At 36.4% G+C, this 22889-nt stretch overlaps 1 protein-coding gene and 1 long non-coding RNA gene across 2 annotated transcripts in view; one reads left to right on the top strand and one right to left on the bottom strand.

Moving 5' to 3' along the window:
• LOC107586006 (pleckstrin homology domain-containing family A member 7-like) overlaps positions 1-22889 on the bottom strand; it is a 119515-nt gene that overhangs the window by 69341 nt on the left and 27285 nt on the right. The gene's annotated exons all lie outside the window — the stretch shown is intronic.
• Positions 7906-22889, top strand: part of LOC107585939 (uncharacterized) — a 15747-nt gene continuing 763 nt past the window's right edge. The window contains exons 1-2 of the long non-coding RNA XR_001609304.1: positions 7906-7915; positions 17641-17643. This is a non-coding gene — a long non-coding RNA (uncharacterized lncRNA). The remainder of the gene's footprint in view (positions 7916-17640; positions 17644-22889) is intronic.

Raw genomic sequence — 22889 nt, 5'->3', positions numbered from 1 at the left:
CTATTCAAATTCATAAGCTATTCCAAGCACTGCAGTAACAAATTTGTTTTTGGAATCAGGGCAGAACACAAGATGCATATGCTTGTGAAACTCTGTTTATGTTCCTTCCTTTGGCACCGCAGTTAATCATGGTTAATAACAATGCACAATATTTTCAATTCCATGGCTTGTTACTTATTGCATGATGTTGCATACTTCACTATTAGTGTGCACATTCCTTATCATTATCAATGTTGAAAATAGTTGTGCTGTTTAATATTTTGTGTAAACTGTGATATATTTTTTCCCCAGATGAATAGAAAAAAAGTATTTATTTAAAATAGAAATCTTTTGTAACATTAGAAATGTTTTTACACTTTGTGTTCATTCTTTGGTGAATAAAAGTGTTGGGGGGAAAAAAAGGGGAAAAAAACTTACTGACCCTAACTTTTGAATGGTAGTTTACACACATACATATAGGGCTCAATGAAATCCGGTTTATTTTTTCACAAATTAATCCCCCCCCCCCCATTTTAATTTTTCTGGATTCCCTTTTCTTTTTTCTTTTTTAATTGTTAAATTAAATTGTATTATTCAGAAAGAATGTCAAATTAATTAAAATCATGACACTTACACAATTTAACAGCAATTTATCTTTAACAAAAAGTACAAATGTAAGTTAATTAAAAAAATTTTTTTAGCAAAAATTACATATTTAAGGCCCTATGAAATATGTTTTTTTCTCAAATTTTGTTTTATTTTGATCAAATTCTGTGTTTTCCATTAATTTTCTAGATTCCATTTTAATAGTTTCATTAAAATAAATGTATTATCAAAATAAATTAATAATCAAAAGCATCTCTAAATAATTGATTTTATAAAAAAACTATTTTTTTCTTTTTTTCCGGAAATACTGTGTTTTTTTATTTAAAAATTATCCCCCCCCCCCCCCCCCATTTTAATTTTTCTGGATTCCCTTTTTTTTTTCTTTTTTAATTGTTAAATTAAATTGTATTATTCAGAAAGAATGTCAAATTAATTAAAATCATGACACTTACACAATTTAACAGCAATTTATCTTTAACAAAAAGTAAAAATGTAAGTTAATTAAAAAAATTTTTTTAGCAAAAATTACATATTTAAGGCCCTATGAAATATGTTTTTTTCTCAAATTTGGTTTTATTTTGATCAAATTCTGTGTTTTCCATTAATTTTCTAGATTCCATTTTAATAGTTTCATTAAAATAAATGTATTATCAAAATAAATTAATAATCAAAAGCATCTCTAAATAATTGATTTTATAAAAAAACTATTTTTTTCTTTTTTTCCGGAAATACTGTGTTTTTTTATTTACATTTTACTGGTAAATAAGTTATGGTACATTTTTCTGTTAAATATCCTTAAAAACAAAGTTTTAATAATAATTGCATTATTAGTAGTAGTACTATGATTACATCAAGTAATATATTTCTGTCACAGTTTCTTTAAGTTAACCCAAACTTTTATTTTGACGGGTTGTTGTGAAGACCTTTAAGTTTCTCTGTTTATATGACGTGACGATCGTTTTTTTTTCCAAAAGAAATGGTAAAATGCTCATGAAGTGACTCTCAGAGCAGTTCTAGAGATTAGGTTCATGTGTTCATGTACTCATATAGTGAGAAGGCAGAGGCTGAAAGCACCGCGAGCATCGGCCCAGTTCAGTATGTGTGTAACCGCGCATCTGGGTCATTCATTCACACAGAGACGTGCAGAACAAGCAGGATTTATATTTAAATAGTATTTTTGTGGCTTAATATTCGCAGACACTAGTCCATATCATGTTTTTATTTAAGTGTACTGACTTACTTTTGATTTATCCATCCAAAATTTGTCAAATTCTGTGACATTCCGCATTATACAGTAAATTACATTTTTAAGACCGGAATCCACAATTCCGTCCACGTTTTCCGCATCGCGGAAATCATAGGGCCCTACATACACTCACCGGCCACTTTATTAGGTACACCTGTTCAATTGCTTGGTAACACAAATTTCTAATCAGCCAATCACATGGCAGCAACTCAATGCATTTAGGCATCTAGATGTGGTGAAGACAACTTGCTGAAGTTTAAACCGAGCATCAGAGTGGGGAAGAAAGGGGATTTAAGTGACTTTGAACGTGGAATGGTAGTTGGTGCCAAACGGGCTTGTCTGAGTATTTCAAAAGCTGTTGATCTACTGGGATTTTCACGCACAACCATCTCTAGGGTTTACAGAGAATGGTCCGAAAAAGGGAAAATATCCAGTGAGCGGCAGTTGTGTGGATGAAAATGCCTTGTTGATGTCAGAGGTCAGAGGAGAATGGGCAAACTGGTTAGAGATGATACAAAGGCAGCTGTAACTCAAATAACCACTCGTTACAACCAAGGTACGCAGAATAGCATCTCTGAACGCACAACACGTCGAACCCTGAAGCAGATGGGCTACAGCAGCAGAAGACCACACCGGGTGCCGCTCCTGTCAGCTAAGAACAGGAAACGGAGGCTACAATTCGCACCGGCTCACCAAAATTGGACAATAGAAGATTGAAAAAAACGTTACCTGGTCTAATGAGTCGATTTCTGCTGCGACATTCAGATGGTAGGGTCAGAATTTGGCGTAAAGAACATGAAAGCATGGATCCATCCTGCCTTGTCTGAATGGTTCAGGCTGGTGGTGGTGGTGTAATGGTGTGGGGGATATTTTCTTGGCACACTTTGGGCCCCTTAGTACTAATTGAGCATCGTTTAAACGCCACAGCCTACCTGAGTATTGTTGCTGACCATGTCCATCCCTTTATGACTACAGTGTACCCATCTTCTGATGGCTACTTCCAGCAGGATAATGCGCCATGTCACAAAGCTCATAGAATTATGAAGCTGCCACGAAGAATTAAGGCAGTTCTGAAGGCAAAAAGGGGGTCCAACCCGGTACTAGCAAGGTGTACCTAATAAAGTGGCCAGTGAGTGTATATCACAAAGGTGTTAGCACAAGGCCAATATTCTTCACAACTTTGGGCTACAATAAGATGCTCAATCTTGATTGTGTCCTGTTTGTAAGTTTGGAATTGAGTGATTGTGGCGTTCAGTGATCTGACGCAGCTAACCAGTAATGACAGAGCGATTGGGCTGCACATTTGTCGCAGTAATAAGGACGCATGCGGTCTGGAGTCTTAGACAGCCCCAGGCACCACATCACCACTGCCATCCAAATGAGGCTGTCATAGAGCGAAACTAGAAATGCTGATACTGATTATAATGCTGCAGATTAAATTCACAGGTGCTTTGAAAAAAAATGAGATTCTATTAAAACGCAAACACTCAGGCTCATTTTTTTTTGTAAATAGGACTGTTCCTACTTAAGAATTTAAGCCCCCCTGTGTGTTTTGTACTAGCCTGAGAGCACAAACTATAATTCCTTCTTCCTCTGAAAGCCAGGTAATCAACAGCAGTAAGATTCAGTTAATAGCATCAGGAATACACACAAGAATGCGATAAGTCACAAACAAAAATTAAAAGGAGGCACTTTTACCACTTAAAGCATCTGGAAATCCTGATCTATCGGTTTGAGACAAAATACCCCCCCCAAAAAAAACACTGTATGAAGTCATCATAAAGACAAGCAGCCAAATTAGGCACACTGCATTACACTACCTCCTGTTTTAATTGGACTAAACTGACTCTAATGAAAAAGTAATAAACCCAGAACAAATATGCACTAACCAAGAATCATTTACATTATTATAGTTGTCAGATGTGGGTTTCATATTATCAAATAGATATGTAAAGCACTGACTTTATCATCATTGCATGTGACTGCATCAGTATTCTTGGGACCAGTGACATTCGGAGTGACCAGCCAGGGACCTGAGAACATTTTAACCTGAGATTAAATCTGAGATGTAATACCTTCTTTCTGACCGTCGGAGTGAAAATGAGATGAAGATGTGAGACAATACATTGTCAGCAGAGTGCTGGAGAGGAAAATATTGCTGTGGCAGTTGTTCTTTTGGCATAAACATGTTCCTGTGGCCTCCACACAGTCAACATCAGAGCAGCCCTGAGAATATCTGCAGCAAGGACACAGTCTCAACCTCTGCAGGAGTGCAGAGTCATACAGGAAATACACATTCCTCTCAGGCCATGCTCTTCCTACTAATAAGAGCTGTCAACTGCCCATCATACAGAAGGCATACAGAGAATGCTAATGGTGTACTTTAAACTCACACTCCAACTAAAAAAACTCTTCACAGATGTCTTTTTTAGGACATTTTGGAGGTCATAAAACATAAATATGCATTGTTCAAAAGACTGGGGTCAGTAAGAAGAAATGAATAGGCCTATTTTTATTCAGGAAGGAAGCATTAAATTGATCAAAAGTGACAGAAAAGACATTCATAATGTTACAAAAGTTTTCAATTACAAATAAATGCTATTCTTTTGAACTGTTTATTCATCAAAAAAATCCAGATTTTTTTTTTTATCATGGTAGGCAGCACAACATTGATAATAACAAATATTTGTCAAGCACAAAATCAGCATATTACAAAGATTTCTGAATTTCTGATTTCTGAGTAATGGCTCCTGAAAATTCAGTTCAGCCTTGCCACCACAAGAATAAATTACATTATAAAATATATTCATCTAAAATAAATCAGAAAAGGCTTGTATATTAAATATGAATAAAAATAAATATTATATTTTAATATTTCACAATTTTAGAGTTTTACTGCAATTCTAATCAAATAAATGCAGCCTTGTTGAGAATAAGATATTTATTTCAAAAACATTTTTAAAACAACTCTGCAGGTGACAGTGATATTAAAAACGTCTGACTTTCAACTATTGCAGAGTCTAACTCTAGGGAAAATTGAAGCTAAAGAAAAGAAACCCAAGGACAAAATCAAAGAGCAGCACAGGAAGAATATATTCCCCCTGTCATTTCTCAGGTCAGATGAAGGCACTAAATTATCAGTGTTTCTGTAACTTCAGACATCTTGTAATCTCAAGCGCTTTGCTTCTGACAAGTCCTCTGTGCAGCTTTCAGCTCATCTCTTTAGATTAGAAATGTAAGGTCCTGTGCTATTTTTGGGACGCTCTGCAGTTGAGGTTTCGACAGGCGATGGCTTCAGTTCAGCCAAACACTTACCTGCATTTATCACTGATGGTTCTTTTCCAAATGTAAGCAGACTTGTTGCAACGTTAGGCTTCACATTGCAATAAAACAGATTTACAGCAGCCCGAATACAGCACTGGCATCAGAGCCAGTATTCATCCAAGCTATTTGCCAAAAACAGTAACTATGGTAACACCAGTGATGGGGGGGTTTTCTAAAATGTTTTAATTCAGATCAGCCAAAAAAATGACCATTTAGACGGTGACCTTTTATGTTTGGCTGTTAAGCCAAGTTATTACTTCCTATTAACTAAGTCAACGGGCCATTAGATTTTCTAGTAGCAGCAACGATGCCTTAAACAACCAATTACCATGTGGAAGAAGGGGAAAAATTGTTAAATCTCAATCTAGGGACAACTGTGCTGCATTTAACAACAGAACCTTTTTTTTATTACTATTGCACACTGCAATCCATTAGACACTGATGCTGTTAGACAGAATCCACAATGTGGAAGCAGAAGAAAGTTTTTAAATGCAAATATTCTAGCCTCAAAGAACAGGCAATGACTCACACTTAGCTGCACATTGTTCTATCTATACATGTCATACTGTGCTGTACCTGAGCAGCTGTTTTCTGGCAAAATCCTGTTTTCTTCCTGGTTATTTTGATTTTAATGCGAAAAAAGAGCTTCCGGGTGTGATAATGACTGGCCAAAGAAATAGAAAGTGTGCTTTACATCATTTTTATATGGTCTTCAAATAGTAAGGAATTTCAATTGATCTCTAATGCTTTTATAGCTAGTGATACTTTATATTCCCTATCTTTAAACCTTACTTACACAAACTCTTCTACTTTTTCATTAAAACACTAGTCTATTCTAAATGTTAACAAACCTTTTTTCTCACATTCTGAGGCACAAACACAACCCACATGTATACATCTGGATTATCTGTTTCATCTCTGGACTAAATCTAAATCTTGGGGGTGGGGGGGATATGAACATAATCCCTACAGAAATCATAAGTCATTCCAACTTTCTGAATCTTAACTAAGTCTTGAAAAATGGGAGTTATATTGTTGATACTAAAAATGTTCCTTCAGCAATATCCACTACACATAAAGGCCAACACAATCCATTATGTATAAGGAGATGTAGCTCACTCTAAAGCCCCCGACTCCATGCTCTCTGCACTGAACAATAAATAATCACTGAGCTCAAATGGAACTAGCACTAACAAGTCAATTAAAAAAATCAATACATTGCCAACTCACACTAAAGTCACAGAAGCCACAGGACTCTCGTGGTATTACAGGCTAATGTTTGTACTATTCACACAGACTTTCTAAATAGTCTGATTTTGGATTTTCATCATTTGGAAACAGGAGCTCACCTATATTCACTGCATCTATATGAACTAAGGAGCTGCAGTCTGGCATCTCCTGCTGTGCAGGGCCAGAGGTGAGCTGTAGAACAGATGCAGCCTCTATTTATCGGGCCCTTAAGGACATACACACAGACAGAAAGAAAGCTGTCTGATGTCAGACACAGTATTCATTTCAGTGAGTCTTCCAGAGGTTTCTTCTGTCTTCTACAACTCCTCAAATAATTGCAAAAGAAAGGAGAAAGAGCCCACCCTTTGAGATGGGTCCTTTATCTTAATTATGAAGATGAAATATGTATTGCTGTGCCACTAGATACAACAAGCAGAATTGCAAAAACAATAACCGTTTTCAAATGGTATCCTTAAATCCCTGTCTGCCATTGCTCACACAAACTCACACAATTTCAGCAAACATTAAAGAATGCAAAAACACTGATAGCAGAGTCACAGTATTTACATTTTAGGAAAACATATTTTAATATTGAAATAAAATACAAAATTGTAATAATAAGGGCTGAACAATTTATTGAAATATAATCAAAATTGTGATATGGCTTTGTGCGATTTTTTAATAATTAAGACATTTATTAGTCAAATATTAGTATAGCAATTTATCAGTTGTACTTATCAGAAATAAAAATGCCTTTTAACTCACAATTACAATTTCTATTAGCCAATTTTTATTTTTTTCCCAAGCGCAGCCCTACTTTCATTGTGTATAAAACTGAGTTTTCCCTTTAGACATGAACTGGCAACTCTGTTAACAAGATTTGTTTCACTTCACACTAAACTCTACCTAGTATATGATGCATAGCCAATGTAGCTATGAAACAGTCATGCAAGATTACTGAAGAACAATAACCATGTGACCTATAACCGTTTTCAAATGGTATCCTTAAATCCCTGTCTGCCATTGCTCACACAAACTCACACAATTTCAGCAAACATTAAAGAATGCAAAAACACTGATAGCAGAGTCACAGTATTTACATTTTAGGAAAACATATTTTAATATTGAAATAAAATACAAAATTGTAATAATAAGGGCTGAACAATTTATTGAAATATAATCAAAATTGTGATATGGCTTTGTGCGATTTTTAAATAATTAAGACATTTATTAGTCAAATATTAGTATAGCAATTTATCAGTTGTACTTATCAGAAATAAAAATGCCTTTTAACTCACAATTACAATTTCTATTAGCCAATTTTTATTTTTTTCCCAAGTGCAGCCCTACTTTCATTGTGTATAAAATGGAGTTTTCCCTTTAGACATGAACTGGCAACTCTGTTAACAAGATTTGTTTCACTTCACACTAAACTCTACCTAGTATATGATGCATAGCCAATGTAGCTATGAAACAGTCATGCAAGATTACTGAAGAACAATAACCATGTGACCTACAGCCAAGACATGTGTTGATACCATATTAGGTAGCATTTCTGGTCTGTTTTAGGTCAAAATTTGAATAATTTTATCATGAATAATCAGTTATCTTTACCATCGCAAGTGTAGAAAAGAAAGATATAGATTGAGAGAGACATAAAAAGGGTGAAAACAGTGCTAAAGGGCTGTAAAAACAAAACATTCACAATCCTATTCAGATTCAGCTGTTGGCCTTCGTCCTTCTGTCACCTCCAAGTCAATACTGTCACACAGACACAACACACTGAGCACAGCCAAGACATGTGTTGATACCATATTAGGTAGCATTTCTGGTCTGTTTTAGGTAAAAATTTGAATAATTTTATCATGAATAATCAGTTATCTTTTCCATCGCAAGTGTAGAAAAGAAAGATATAGATTGAGAGAGACATAAAAAGGGTGAAAACAGTGCTAAAGGGCTGTAAAAACAAAACATTCACAATTCTATTCAGATTCAGCTGTTGGCCTTCGTCCTTCTGTCACCTCCAAGTCAATACTGTCACACAGACACAACACACTGAGTGCCGTACACACCAATCCAGTTATAAAACTGCCAGTCTGGTTTTAAAGCATATAGATATGTATTAGCCTTGTGAACACTCTACCCGTACACACAATCAGCTCGGACTAAAAACAGCACCGATCAGATAAGGACAGTGACACTGCAGAAAGGTCAGTAAGTGGAATGTTTGGGCTGAACGAGGTCTGATGGCCACAATGTAATAGTTTAGAACAAGGAAATATCAATACAGTCAGAAGGAAAAAAACAAATTGGTCATTTTGGAATTATCAGCCATATGCCCACTATATCATTTTTTTCCTGCTTGATTCTAACTGTATATCCAGCTTTATTTTTACTGTACTCTCTCTCTCTCTGAGTTAAATCTCCAGGATGAGTTGTGATCAGCTAATAAAAGGAGAGCATCCACACGGATCAGTGACACTTCCTTAAGTCTTTCCCTATTCTCAGCTTAGACTGCAGTGGGGAAGACATTCTTTCCTTCCCAGAAGGACTAACCAATAACTCAACCTGTGCTTCATTAGTTAAGAGAGCAAATAGAAGTCACGACTGAAATGGTGGTGAAGAAGATAATAACTACAGGGTGACATCAAGAGATTATTACTTTAATGAGTGAAGCTGTAAATGTAAGTGAGCAATCTGATGAACAGACATGAATATGACACATTCCTGAAACTGAGATAATTAGTAAATGACATACAATATAGACTGCAGAAAGTATACTCCAAAAACATTAACCCAATATTGTCAGATTTAGCAAAAAAAAGTCAATTTTAGAAGTACTATTACATTTATATCATTATTCTATATTTAAATGTTAAACCTAAATGTTAAATATAAATCTTAATATAATTCTGTTAAATATAAATATTAAATGCAAATCTAAATGTAAATTTTTACTATAACGCTTGATTTATTAGCGACCCTAGTCCTTCTTTGCCAGTGACATAAAACCAGTGCTACAGGCAGCAGAAATGTTGTTTTATGTAATGTGCACTATTTTACATTCAGCACCCCATAACACAGTGCCTGCTAATACAGTGGTTGGCCTTTGTTGAAGCCCAAAGCACATAAAGTCTAACAAAGATAATAACACTTAATCACATAATTTTCAAGCCGTTTACTGTGAGTAATGTACTATGGAGTAAAGTAAAATAGTGCATGGCACTGCATAAAGCCAAAACAACTGATGCATGTGTAGTCAGGACAGCAGACTCAAACCATATCAAAACAGAATGGCATGTCATCTCTAGCTTCATACTATACCCAGGCCCTTTGTTCACAAATAATTCCCTCCTAGGACCTCAACAAAGACATTCTGGGATTTTGTACAATTTCCTGGAATTCCAGATTCCACTGTTAAATCACTTAAAACAAACACAGGTTTCATGATTCTATTCTGGGAATATCAGATCCAGGCCTCTCCTCAAAGGTGTTTTTCGGTCTCAAACCAAAGTACCCATGACTGATTGATTGAATTTCCCCCAGTAAAAACAGTCTCTGCAGCTCCTTCCAGGATCCACATTAAGACCCAGTGGCTGTACCACAGATGACGGCTGGAAAATGACATGAAGTCTAGGCCAGAGCTGTCACTGGGGTTTCACAGTAGAGGTAACAGGAAGGGCAGCCAGAGGGGGGAAATGATAAATAGATGGGGTCTATTTTTTCATAACCTGCTCTGTGACACCAAGACCCTTTAAGCATCATAACAATGAGCAGGTCAAACAGTAGAATGACAGAGCAGACAGGTGAAAACTGTAAAAGTGCAAAAGTTTAAAAGTGTAAAAATAAAGGTAAAAACAAATGTAGTAAGAAATATTAAAAACATTGTAAATACATGAGACATATAATAGATTATAACAATGGGACCTATAATCCATTGTAACTTAAGTGGATTTAATATGTTCATTGTGAGTCAGTTTAAGTTCTTAAAAAGTCGTTATGATTATTCATGAGATGATACAAACTATACAACAAAGGTTTTATAAAGAATTAAAATACCCTTATAATGCATTATAAACATATGCTTCATAGAAATTGTTACCAAACAGGTTTTTTTAAATAAATTAAATACACAGAAAAAAGTGAAGCTATCATGGCTGACCAATGGTAGATGGGTGAGTGATCATGAAAAATTATTGAAAACAAACAACTATTTTTACAGTTCCATAATAAAGCTGATATTAAAGCTACCCTAACAACTCTGATCTAAAAATGTGAAAAGTGCAGTTTAGAGCTATATTTGCAATAATAAATAACAGGCCTATAATATACAGTACAAAGATGAGAATTAGGAAACTGTTTCGCAAATAAGTGTGTGAGAGAGAGATTAAATGAGAAATGTGTGTAAGTAGCTCCCAAACAAGAAACATAATCTCAGCTTGAATCTCACTAGATTTGCCTGCATATCCCAGGAGTATCGCATGGCTGTATCAATAAACCAGAAGCTTGAACAGATCCCACACAAATCGTTCCGCCAATGACCCTTGAATATTTCACTTGCATAATTCAAATGATCAAAGCGGATACAAGCAGAGAGCACACAGCTACAGCAAGCATGAATAACCACAGGCTGTATTCCTAAAGGAAACCTTTGAGTCAACATCAGCAGTCAATTAAAAGCTTAACAGTATCAAACAAGAGATCCATCCTAACATTAACCACCATGACGGGACAGTTGTCAACTTTCACGTATAAATCGGCACATGCATAAATCAGTATAACTGATACAGGTCTAGATCTGCAGATCTGTGCTTCTGAAGCTGGAGAAACAGAACAGATACACACCTGTGCGGCACATTGCAGGAGCGCTGCTCGGATTGAGGGATGTGCTCAGAATAACTCGCCCGGTTCCACATGCTTGCCGCAGGTTTGCTAGCTTGCGATAAACACTCCTCTGAGCGGAGCACAGCTGCTGTTACTGCTGCAGACAAGCACTGCCCAGCTCACGAGTTTCATTTAAACGGCCTTCCCGCTCCCGGGATCTCCCACTCACAGAGAGACACAGGGGGGATGGGGATGGAGCACAAGCAGCTAGCATTCACATCAAAACACACAAGCGCAAGAGCGTTTCACCTCTGCTGCACCTCGTACTCTTTCACGCTCACGTTTGTCACGGTTAAATGATGAGAGGGTCTCTATATACTGCGGAATAGGAGACAGCAGCAACATCAGCAGAGATTGGGATGATAGAGATGCAAGATGAGGAAAAAGAGAAGGGGAAAAGGACAGAAAGGTGGGAGGCGGGAAGGGGAAGAAATTAAATGAGACAGTGATAAAAGGGATGAGACTCAAGATTGAAGTAGGCAGGGAGCAGAAAGGTTGAGACAAAGAGAGAAAATAACTGATTAAATAGACAGAAGGAGAGAACAAGAAAAAAGCCCTTTTAAAGGAACAAAAAGGCACGTTTTAAAGCCGCAGAGGAAGGGAAATGGCACGGCTCCAACTGGCGAGACTGATTATAGGCTGTGCAAATGGGCGCTATAAGCTAATGAAAGAGCGGCTGCAGGTGAAGGATGAGTCTCGAGCCTTTAGGTAATCCAGAGGAGTAACAGGCACCGGCTCTTCGTTCCTCGTGTTCGTCACAATCCCCAAATGAAGAAACCCTCTTGTACCCCGGCTCCTGTTCTGTTCCCACGGCCCAGATGTAAAATGAGATTCAGTGAGCATCCACAAGTATGGGGTCTGGCCCTCAATTACAGTGGGGTCCAAATGTCTGAAAAACCACACTGAAAATATGGGACTCGATATTATAGTTTAAACCTGGAAATAAACAAAGTTTCAGGATTTTGAAACAAATAAAACAATGCAATATTATCATCTCAAATGACTAAGAAATGTATGATTCTGCACTCAAGGTCACGTAACCAAATAAGCAAAAAGATATTAACCAATCATGCTATTTTTAAACCATAACCGATTAATTTTTTATTTATTTTTTTGGGAAAAAGTGTTGTGTAAATCTCCAACAATAACCAATATTAGGGACCATTTCTTAATTATTGTTCTATTTCTAGCTTTCCCACACAATTAAACCGAATGTTCACTATACTACAATAAAACATAACATGTATTTTCATTTTATTAATAACAAATTAAAAAGATACTCCACCAAAGAAAATAATAATAAATGTACTCACCCGCATGACATCCTAGATGAATATGACTTTCTTTTATCAGATGAACACAAACAGATCTCTGTGAATTCATATAATTCGAGTGGATATCTGCCACAAAGCTGACACTTTAAAAACCACACAAAGGAAACACAATGGTAATTCATAAGACACCAGTGTAGTGCTGGGCGGTATACCGGTACATACCGAATACCGGTGTTTATTTTTGCTATGATATTAATTTTTAAAATACCGCAATACGTATAGTACACAATAGTGTCGCTTAAACAACATTTGGAAAGCGACACTGTTTGAAAGGGGTCCCTTTTCACTGTTGCACTGTGGTGAGGGAACAGCTGTATGTGTTACTAAGCGTGAAAGTTCCGAAACTGAAGCTGTGTAGAACTAATAGAACGTGATGACACAGAATAACTCATCCACAATATCTACATTGACCGCCAGAAATATCCACCGCCCCCTGCCATCAGCTCCCGCGTATCACACACACGAGCGAGACTTTAGCACTAGGATTTAACAACTTTCAGACCCTTTTAGCAGGTTTTTTCCATAGAATATTCATACTGACAAACCTAGTGACTTTTTGTGTTACTAAGCGTGAAAGTTCCGAAACTGAAGCTGTGTAGAACTAATAGAACGTGATGACACAGAATAACTCATCCACAATATCTACATTGACCGCCAGAAATATCCACCGCCCCTGCCATCAGCTCCCGCGTATCACACACACGAGCGAGACTTTAGCACTAGGATTTAACAACTTTCAGACCCTTTTAGCAGTTTTTTTCCATAGAATATTCATACTGACAAACCTAGTGACTTTTTGGGATAAACCTTCGCTATGGTTCAGTTGGAAGATTTCGCCAGTGCTGTCCCGCGAGCGCGAGGTCTGACTTTCCCAGAGAAGTGTCACCTCTCTCGGCGTCTGTTCTGTGCAGTGAGCGGCAGAGAACAGTGTTGCCAACTAATTTTCAGGGGAAGTTGCTAAAGGAAGGTTGATTTGCTGCTAAAAGTTGCTAAATGACGTTGCGATGGGTCACTGCATCAAATCTCAGCAAAAAATATTTTTTATATATGTTAATTTAGATGTGTTTATAAAATAATTTAAATGCATAATATAATATTAAAATATAAATAACTAATTTTAAATACAACATTGAATTATTTAACACTTTCACATTTCTGAACGATTACAATTTAAGTTTATTTTTATTAGCTAGTAAACTAGTAAAACTACTCATTCTGAACAATTATAGTTTCAAGCATTGTATTAGTAGTTAGTATGCTACACTCTAAGAAAAGTCTGTAAAAATAGGGCAAAATCTACTAATATGAAGGAATTTTCCGTAATTATTATTCACAGGTTTTTTACCTACATTTTAAATTACGCATTGTATTTTGTGTTTTCGAGTTACAGGGTTACAATGGATAACGGATAATGTCCTGGAAAATTACTAGTACCTTTTTCTTACTGTGCACTAACTGATCAACAATCTCAAGTACAAGCTACTAACAAGGTGTATAATAAATGAACATTATTATTATTATTAAATTAAACAATTGCAAATAGCAGCTAACTTAATTCACGTGATGTGTGTACTGCTAGGCACCTTTGGTTTCCTCTTTTTGTGTAATTTAGATGGAAAATGTGTACCTTTTTTATCACTTATCTGCAGGCAGTGCGCTGCATGAGACAAAAAAGTAATATAGCGAAAACAACCGCATAGCCGCTCTTTAGTGTAGATGCATTGTTTATCAGACGATGCCGCGATTATAAATGAGAGTGACTCCTGGTTAACATGTATTAAAAGGGGTCGTGTTTAGTCACTATTTAGTGTGGTATTTTTTTGACACTATTCACTCATCATGACAGTAAAATAGGGCATTCTAAGTCAATATACTGCAGTATTTCCTCTCTCAATCAGTAGAAAATATGGTTAACACCCGGTCATGCATGAAAAGTGCATTTTTGGTCATACCGCCCAGCACTACACCAGTGGATGATTTAATGTGTTTTGAAGCAAAACGATATGTGTAAGAGAAAAATACTAATATTTTATAATATTATTTAGCTATAAAACATCACTTCCGGCCAATTGTCATGCGCACATTTGCATGACACAAACGTCAACACACTGTGAAGCGTGATGTAAATAATCCACAGAAATGTATTCTTTTTCTAAAAATCTTGAGTAAATTGTGTGAGTAAATGAGAATTTTTATTTTTCAGTGGAGCATCCTTTCCATTTTTACTCATGTTTTTATTCTGGAAAAAATTTTGAATCTTCAAAACAAAAAAAATTACAATATAGCTGCAAGCAGCGATTACCGGGGTTCAAGCGCTTTACGCATTTAAGCACATAAGGAAAAATACATTACATATTATTTAGCAAGCCTGTAACCACCTAAATCAATGATTTAAAAAATTTTTTTGGCAAATCCAGGCAATGTACCGTAGAAATATGATCTTTTTATAACATTAACATTAACGTTATAGCAGCAGCTGGGGTCCGATCTACTTGAAACTTTGCATGTTTGTTTAGAATCACCTGTCGCATGTGCTCACTGGGTTTCGTGAATTTTGAGTTTTTGTTTAGGCTTTATAGGCTTTTGGGTACATTTGGACAGGCCCCTTTTTCTAAAGGACCCCGTTATAGCTTCCCAAAGGGTAAATTTCAACATGTTTTTGATAATTATTGACCTAGAGAGTCCAGAGAATTGCACTGCGGTGGTTTTTTCTAGATTGAGCGAAAAACCTAGGACTAGTTCGCAAAAGTAGGTTTTTCACATCTTCTCAATCATTTAAAAAATGGTTTGATTGACAGCAGTGGTTCTAGAGGTAAAGTTGTTCGGAACGAGGAGGTCTATCATACTATATGAATATCGTGTGTATGTGCGGAAAACCACGCATTGTACAATCGTTTACACCCTCAAAAAATGTGATACCGCGCCCCCCCACCCAGTGGCCAATTTCTTTCAAATTTCTTACAGAGCTTTGGGGTCATGAGTCAAACAGGCGCACCGAGTTTCATTCCGATCTGCCTCCGTTAACCTTGTCTAATAGGTGCTCAAACTTCATCGTCAATGGCGGCCTCTTTTGAAATAAGCAAATGTCCCCATAGACTCTTTTGGCATTTTGGACAAAGACCGTGCATGGCGATTTTCATGCTGATAGGACAAATGGTTGCCTAGTTATATTTTTATGCTTTTTCCCTCCTATAGCTCCACCAAGTGGCCAATCCTTGATTTTTTTCCCCGTGACCTCAGCTTGAGCTCTTACATAAGTATTCTGAATTTGGCGAAGATATCTCATTTTGTTCAGGAGTTATAGGCATTTTACTAAAAGTGGCCCTTCCCCTTTCGGACATTTTGGTGTTCCTTTGCGACGGTGAGTCGAAAGTTCCACATTTGTTTGATAATTATTGATATTCACTCTCCAGAGAATCTTTCTGTACTGGTTCGGTTCTGATCGGGCGAAAAACCTAGGACTAGTTCACAAAAGTAGGTTTTTCAAAAAATGCAAAATACCCGAAAATTTCACGCGGCTCACGGTCGAATCTGCATTTTGTCCGGCATGAGCCAAGGATTCCAACGACATAAGACACTTGAGCTTGCGACCAACGGTTTAGGAGTTATGAGCGGTTTCGTACTTTTGATCACTGTAGTACCCCCGTCAGGCCGATTGGGGCGAGCCTCGGTCACGTTGTAGGCGGTGTGAGTTAGAGGTCTGCGTGGGACTATTTTTTTATTTTTTTTAGTCCTGCTACCGCAAGGTTATATTCCGCACCCACCCGCTCCCGCTATATATTCACTCTTTGTTCACCCGCTGTCCGCTTAGAATAATTTTCTTCCCGACCTGACCTTTCTCGCTAAATTTAGATCTCGTTTCCAGAATCTCACATTTAAATTTCCGCTACTGAAAGAAAGAGAGATAGGCTAACAAATAAAAGTGTAGTCTGCACAAAACTGTATGTTATTTTATTCGTCTTGTCAAGAGTCTTGAATTTATTGACTTTGACTTGAATTTATATGAATTATCATAAGACACAAAATTAGTTTAATATTTTATGCAACAGTAGGGGGGAAAAGTGTCAGAGAAAATAATAATGTTGTACAAAAATTGTAGGCTATTTCTTATTTTTATTAATCTTGTCAGGATACAATTTGTTTAACATTTACAACACAATAGAAAAAAGTGTCAGAAAAAAATCAAATGTAGGTTGTACAAAAATAGAAAGAAACCCGACCAGATTCCGCGATCAGTTTTATGTGGAGATCATCTGTGACAATTCTAACAATTACAATAGGGTTTCAGCACTACGCGCTTGAACCCCTAAAAAACAGAAGCATTTTCAATAGTGGTCTCAGCTCAGTCTTTGGGACCCCCACAGTATGTCATTTTGAATGCAAGGCAAGTTGCACTATAACTGGCAAAGGGCAGAGGAGGGAAAAGATGATAGAATCTCATCTGGTTGAATTATGAAGGATGCTCAATCATGCACATGCATTTGGCACTCACCTGAGTGAGTAATTAAAATCAAACATCACATATGCGGCTCACTAAACCCATTACTGTCCCACAGCCCAAGGGGACATTCAGCCTCCTCCATATCCGTGCTGCATAAGCCGCTAATTTATAAGTAATTAAACAGCAAATGAGAGGTTATGAAGCAATTACTCCCACATATATGTGACATAAAAACACATTCTTCAAATTACATAAAGTTCCTTGTAATAACATTACTTTAAAAATGTTTTAAACTTTTCTGAAATTAAAAGGGATTAATTTTTTCCCTTCCAATTTTGTAAAATAAAACAAAGTCGAATGGTAACTCTGGAAATGCTATGGGGACTAAAAGTCTAAGTAAAAATGCTTCTGTTTTTCTTTTTTCCCAATTTAATATAGTTTTTTTAAAGTTTCATTTAAAAAAATTAACATGAATTTCAAATACATTTCTTTGTAAAATCTGATGACAATGAAGCCAAATTATGGCACTTTAGAGGAAGCAAGAACATCTGACCATTTATACAAAATTCACATGGCCAATGTGAAAAAATTAACAGTTTGTAAAATTTCTATAATTAAATTTTTAAAATTGTTCTAAATACTAAATCATTCCAGGTTTACATAATTTTTTTTCTATATGGTCTCAAACTTTTGGACCCCACCCCACTGTATTTCTCATGCTTATCATTAAATTAGCTTTGAATTGTCCTCCACTGACATCTGATGTCTGGCAAAACAAGACAGTTGCAGATCTATACTCTTGGATGCCATGATGAAATCCCCAAATGCTTCCTTGATAAGCTTACTTTAAAATGCAACAGAGGTTGCCTGCTGTTCCCATCATCATCTGAATGCAAACACCTAACCATTCAAACAAACCACTGGGATACGGTATAAATGTAATAAGCACGTAATACTGTTTTGCCTCGTTTGCAAACTGGACCTTTACCTCTGTGATGCATCAGGCAGTATACAGCTGATAAAACACTTTTTTTTTTTTTGACACATAAAAAAGAAGATCTGTCAGTCAGTGTTCGAACTATACCGTTCGAACATATGGCGTTTTTATAACGAGGGGGGGTTCGTGCGCTTACAAGTGTGTGCACTACCTGCTTTATGCAAGCACTATACATAGGATAAATCACTATTCAGGGTTTACCCTATTATACTTTATCGACACGAATTAATAGGTGAAACAACAAACAGCCACCCACAAATAGTCTATAAACAAAGCATCAGGCTGTCTTTGAGTTCACATGAACAACGGTTAAAGTTACTCGTCGTCAGGCTACAGAAGAATACCATAATTCCTCCATTCAATTAGGCCTAAGACATCGAGAGTCACGCAGACCTATAACAACCCAGCCACAACACATAATTGCGAATAACATGCCTTACCTTAACACAGAATCGACCACAGAGTCCAACGTTTATATTTTTTCTACGAATCTTTGCGTTAACATGTACTAAATATGGGTGGAATTTGCACCGCAGCACCCCCACACCTTGATGCTCATTACAAGAATAGCATGTACAGTTATCTTTATTGAAGTGAATTAGGTTTAAATCGCCGTCATGCATGAATGAGTTTTAAAAATAATAATCCACAATGACCACATTACACAAAACTGAAATTACACATCAAAATAACACATTGTCAATATTTTTTGAGACCCCCCAAAATTTCACAAATCACGTTTTCAGGGGAGCCCATGTCTTATTAAGGGGAGCCAAGCTCCCCCGTAGTTTGCACCCTGCTGTCAGTGCCAGAAATTGTTTGTGTACAAGGGTAGTTGACTGACAGCAGGAGATGAGAAATGAATCATCCGACAGTATTCCGCTCAAAGCCCTTGACTGTCATACAGTCGTTCCAAAGAGATGAGTTAATCACAATTATTACTGAATCATCTTCATTCTCACATCCAACAGTGTCAATATAGAATCATTATGGCGTTAAATTTAAGTCCCACAACCTTGGGGTTGAAATTGTTTTGAATTTAGTTTCTTCACATTGTAAATGCGCAACATCTAATTTTACTTTGGCAGAAATATATATATCTGGAACATTTGTATAATTAAAGATATTAGTGTGTGTCCATCAATTTCATATTAAAAGATCAGAAGGTGCCAAAATAAGTTCAAACGTCATATTAACATCCTAAATTCGTTCTTGAACACCGCTCTTGTTCAAATGAGCATTTTACACTCATGCAATCCACATTAAGTGTGAAATAAACAGATAATGGTTCCATTTAGAAACTATATGATATCTATATGATATATTAACCATTGCCATAGCCTTAATGGATTTCACAGCATCCTTTCGAAATTATAGTCATAACCATAACTTAAACACAAGTTTATTGGCTATCCAGTTAAGCTGTAGCAATATTGAGCAATAATAATAAAATGTGACTTCCATCATAACTGCTTCAGATCATCCTTAGAATAAAGCCATTTAGTCATTTGGTAATTAATGAGCCTTTGTTAAATATAATCTGCTGAGTCGACATCTTCCCGTCGATAAATCTGTTCAAGGGAATTACAAAGTTGTATGGTACTCACCACTTATTTGGCCTTGAAGACCTAAGGACACGCCACAAAAGACACAACTATGCACAAGTACTATCTTCAGTTTCTCTTATGTATATGCCTCAAGAAGGTCAGGATATCTGAAGATGAACTTTATCCACAAATGGTTATTCTGTTCTCCTTTATGTATCTTCTGGCACGTGCTCTCGGCATCCAACAAGACTAATAGTTCTAAACCTCGAAGCTATCTAAACTCACTGAAATGTTACTGAAGGTATATGCCAGAGTGTCTCATGTGCCAAAAATATCCCGGTGCTAATTGCTCATATGACCTCTGTTTGCTCCAGTCTCTTCCCACAAACCACCCAGCCTGTCTGTAGAGGGTGTGGAGTGCAGAGTTGGATGGGTGAAATTAGTGCTGGATCAGCCTGAACTGAGCCGCCCCCAGTCACCCAGAGTCAGCCCGTCAGCACCTTCTCAATCTCCCTTGTGAGCCTCAACAGGATGAGAGGAACAGAAAAGAGGTCTCATCCCTAAATTAAGCAAAGAATGAAGGGTCTGACCATACGCCCCCATTCTCGGTGGTCTCAGGTTACACCTGCTGCAGGGTTATCCATAGTGTGCCGCTTCAAATCAGCAGAAACTGATGAGCTTGCTGTCCGGATGCAACCAGAACCCGCATCTATCTCTGCCTTCAGGTTTATCTGCCACAGAGCTGATCAACTGATGCAGAACAGAGAAATTATGCATTAAAAAGTACTTGAGACCCACTAAAGAAATTGTAAAATAAACCAATAACTTCTATATAATGTGGAGAGAACATCTGCTTGCATTCCTATTTATCTCAACAAAACCTCCTGGAAGTACACAAATTAAAACCTGCTGTCTTTGCTCATCTGTACACACCTGAACTATACATGCCATGTGACTAATAAATAAAAAATCTAATAATAATAATAATAATAATAATAATAATAAAACAATGCTGACAAAAAAACACTATAACATATCAGTATAATATAATATAATATAATTCAAAACTTTGGGGTCACTAAGATTATTTAATGTCTTTGAAAGAGAGCATATTTGGTCAAAAATATAAAAACACAAAACAGTAATATAGTGAAATATTTTCACAATTTAAAACAACTATTTTCTATCAGATATTTCAAAATGGAATGTATTCCTGTCAAGCAAAGCTCCATTTTTAGCAGCCATTACTCCAGACTTCAGTGTCACATGATCCTTTAGAAATCATTTTAATATGCTGATTTAGTGCTCGAGAAAAGTTTTTTATCATCACAGCTAAAAACTAGTGTCTAATGATTCAATGGACCATTCATAAAGAACCATTTACTTCACTCCTGAATGAAGCCATTTGAACGAATCAAATGAATAAATGACTCGATGACTTAATCATCAAGACATTTACCACCACCTACTGGCAGTTTTAGTTTATTATTTAGAGTATAATTTCATTAAAGAAATAATTTCATATTTCCATAGTAATAATCATAAAATTAATAAAATAAATTATTAAAGGTATAGTTCACCCACCCAAAAATGACAATTTCATTCGTCATCATTTACTCACCCTCATGGTCCAAAAGAGTATATGTAATAAATTTTATTAAACAAAATATTTCTTGCTGAAGCTGTTTGAAGTCTGTTTAACGCTTTACACAACAATGACTTTAAATTATCTTTTGGGAGTCATTTCTCAGCCAAATTTGATGTGTAATAAATTTGCGATTAATTAGATTAATTAATCGCCACATCATGTAATTAATTAGATAAAAAATTGTAATCTATCTATTTATCTATCTATCTGACACCAAACTTTTCAACAGTAATTTAATTTACATAGTTAATTCTGAATGTCAAAGGAGAAAGACGCTTTTTGTTCCAAATGGTGTAGTTCCAAGCATTTACCTGCAGGGGTCATACTAACCTATTTAGCCTTGACACCTTGATATAATATTGAAAGGGGAATTAATCAAAACCTCAGATCAATTATTAAAAAGCAGATGGGCTTGTTAAAATGCATCACTGCACTAGGCCAAAGGTTAGAGCCAGGACAGACATGGTAACAAAAGCCTAGATGGTCAACTATCAGTCATGTAAACATTAAAGGATAGGCAGAAAGAAAGAGTAAGAGAAAAATCCAAGATTATCCAAGATTACTTTTTTAGGGTATGGAGAAAACACAGGCTAACTCTATTTTGAATTCAATAAATTGGATATAAATTATAAATGAGCAAAAGGGAAAAGCCTCCTGAAGCTGTCCATTTAAATCCTGAATAAGAGTCGGTCCATTGAAAGGAAACTAATCCCCCCCTCTCTGGGGCCGTCCACGTGTGACCTATGAAAATCAAAGATTCAACAGCATTCCCTGGTGGTTGTCTTGAGCACGGCAGAATGTTACTACATTCCACACCGCAGCTCTCACGCTGCTCTGGCCCAGCAGAGGATCATTGACTCTGACAGAAATAACTTCATTCTCTCACCGTAGATATTTCTTCCAGGCTTTAATGTGGGCAAGGTGGGAAACTGTCATAGCTAGTGCTGGGGCTATTTGTCCTGTGATCAGTCCTGGCAGAGTGAGTTAAGAATGTATTCCCAATGTATGTATTAGGAATATTAATTGCCATAATCAATGTCACCATTACAGCTTGTTCTACACTGTAAAAAGTAATCACTGAATCTACTTAAGAAAAGCGAGTAAACATAACTATATAAATATAAAAATAATTTTTACAAATTTGTTGAATTTACTTAATTACACTGTGTTATGTGAACTTTCAGGTGGATGCAATAGTTAAACTAAACAACTTTAGTAAACAGTACTTAAGAGCATTTAGTTTGTTGGATTAAATCCCACTATGTGCCCTAATAACTCTAGACCAGTAGGTGGCGGAAGTGCACCAATAGGTGGTGGAAGGTTGGTTTAAACAAAGCATCACCAGAAGACAACTAACTGAACTTCAGAGTCAGATCGTGTTTGAAATGTGGCCGCAAGATTAGGTAAGTTTTTGGTGATCTACTTATAAACTATATTGTCACAGTGTGTGCTATCGTTTTTGAGGAAAAGAAAAGGCAGATTTTATTAGTTTTTACTGACTAGCATTACTGTAACCGTCAGTTAGCGTACTAGCTAGCCATAGCCAGTGGTTTACAAGCTAGATTACAAGCATCGATCTTCCTCTTTACTGCTAGTTATAACATGAAATAAACATGAGTAAGTATCATAAAGTATGTTGAGTGATACAGTACA

The sequence above is a fragment of the Sinocyclocheilus grahami genome, unplaced genomic scaffold (genome assembly GCF_001515645.1).
Source record: "Sinocyclocheilus grahami isolate Dianchi unplaced genomic scaffold, SAMN03320097.WGS_v1.1 scaffold76.1, whole genome shotgun sequence".
NCBI lineage: Eukaryota > Metazoa > Chordata > Actinopteri > Cypriniformes > Cyprinidae > Sinocyclocheilus > Sinocyclocheilus grahami.
This window is presented reverse-complemented; position numbering and strand designations above follow the sequence as displayed.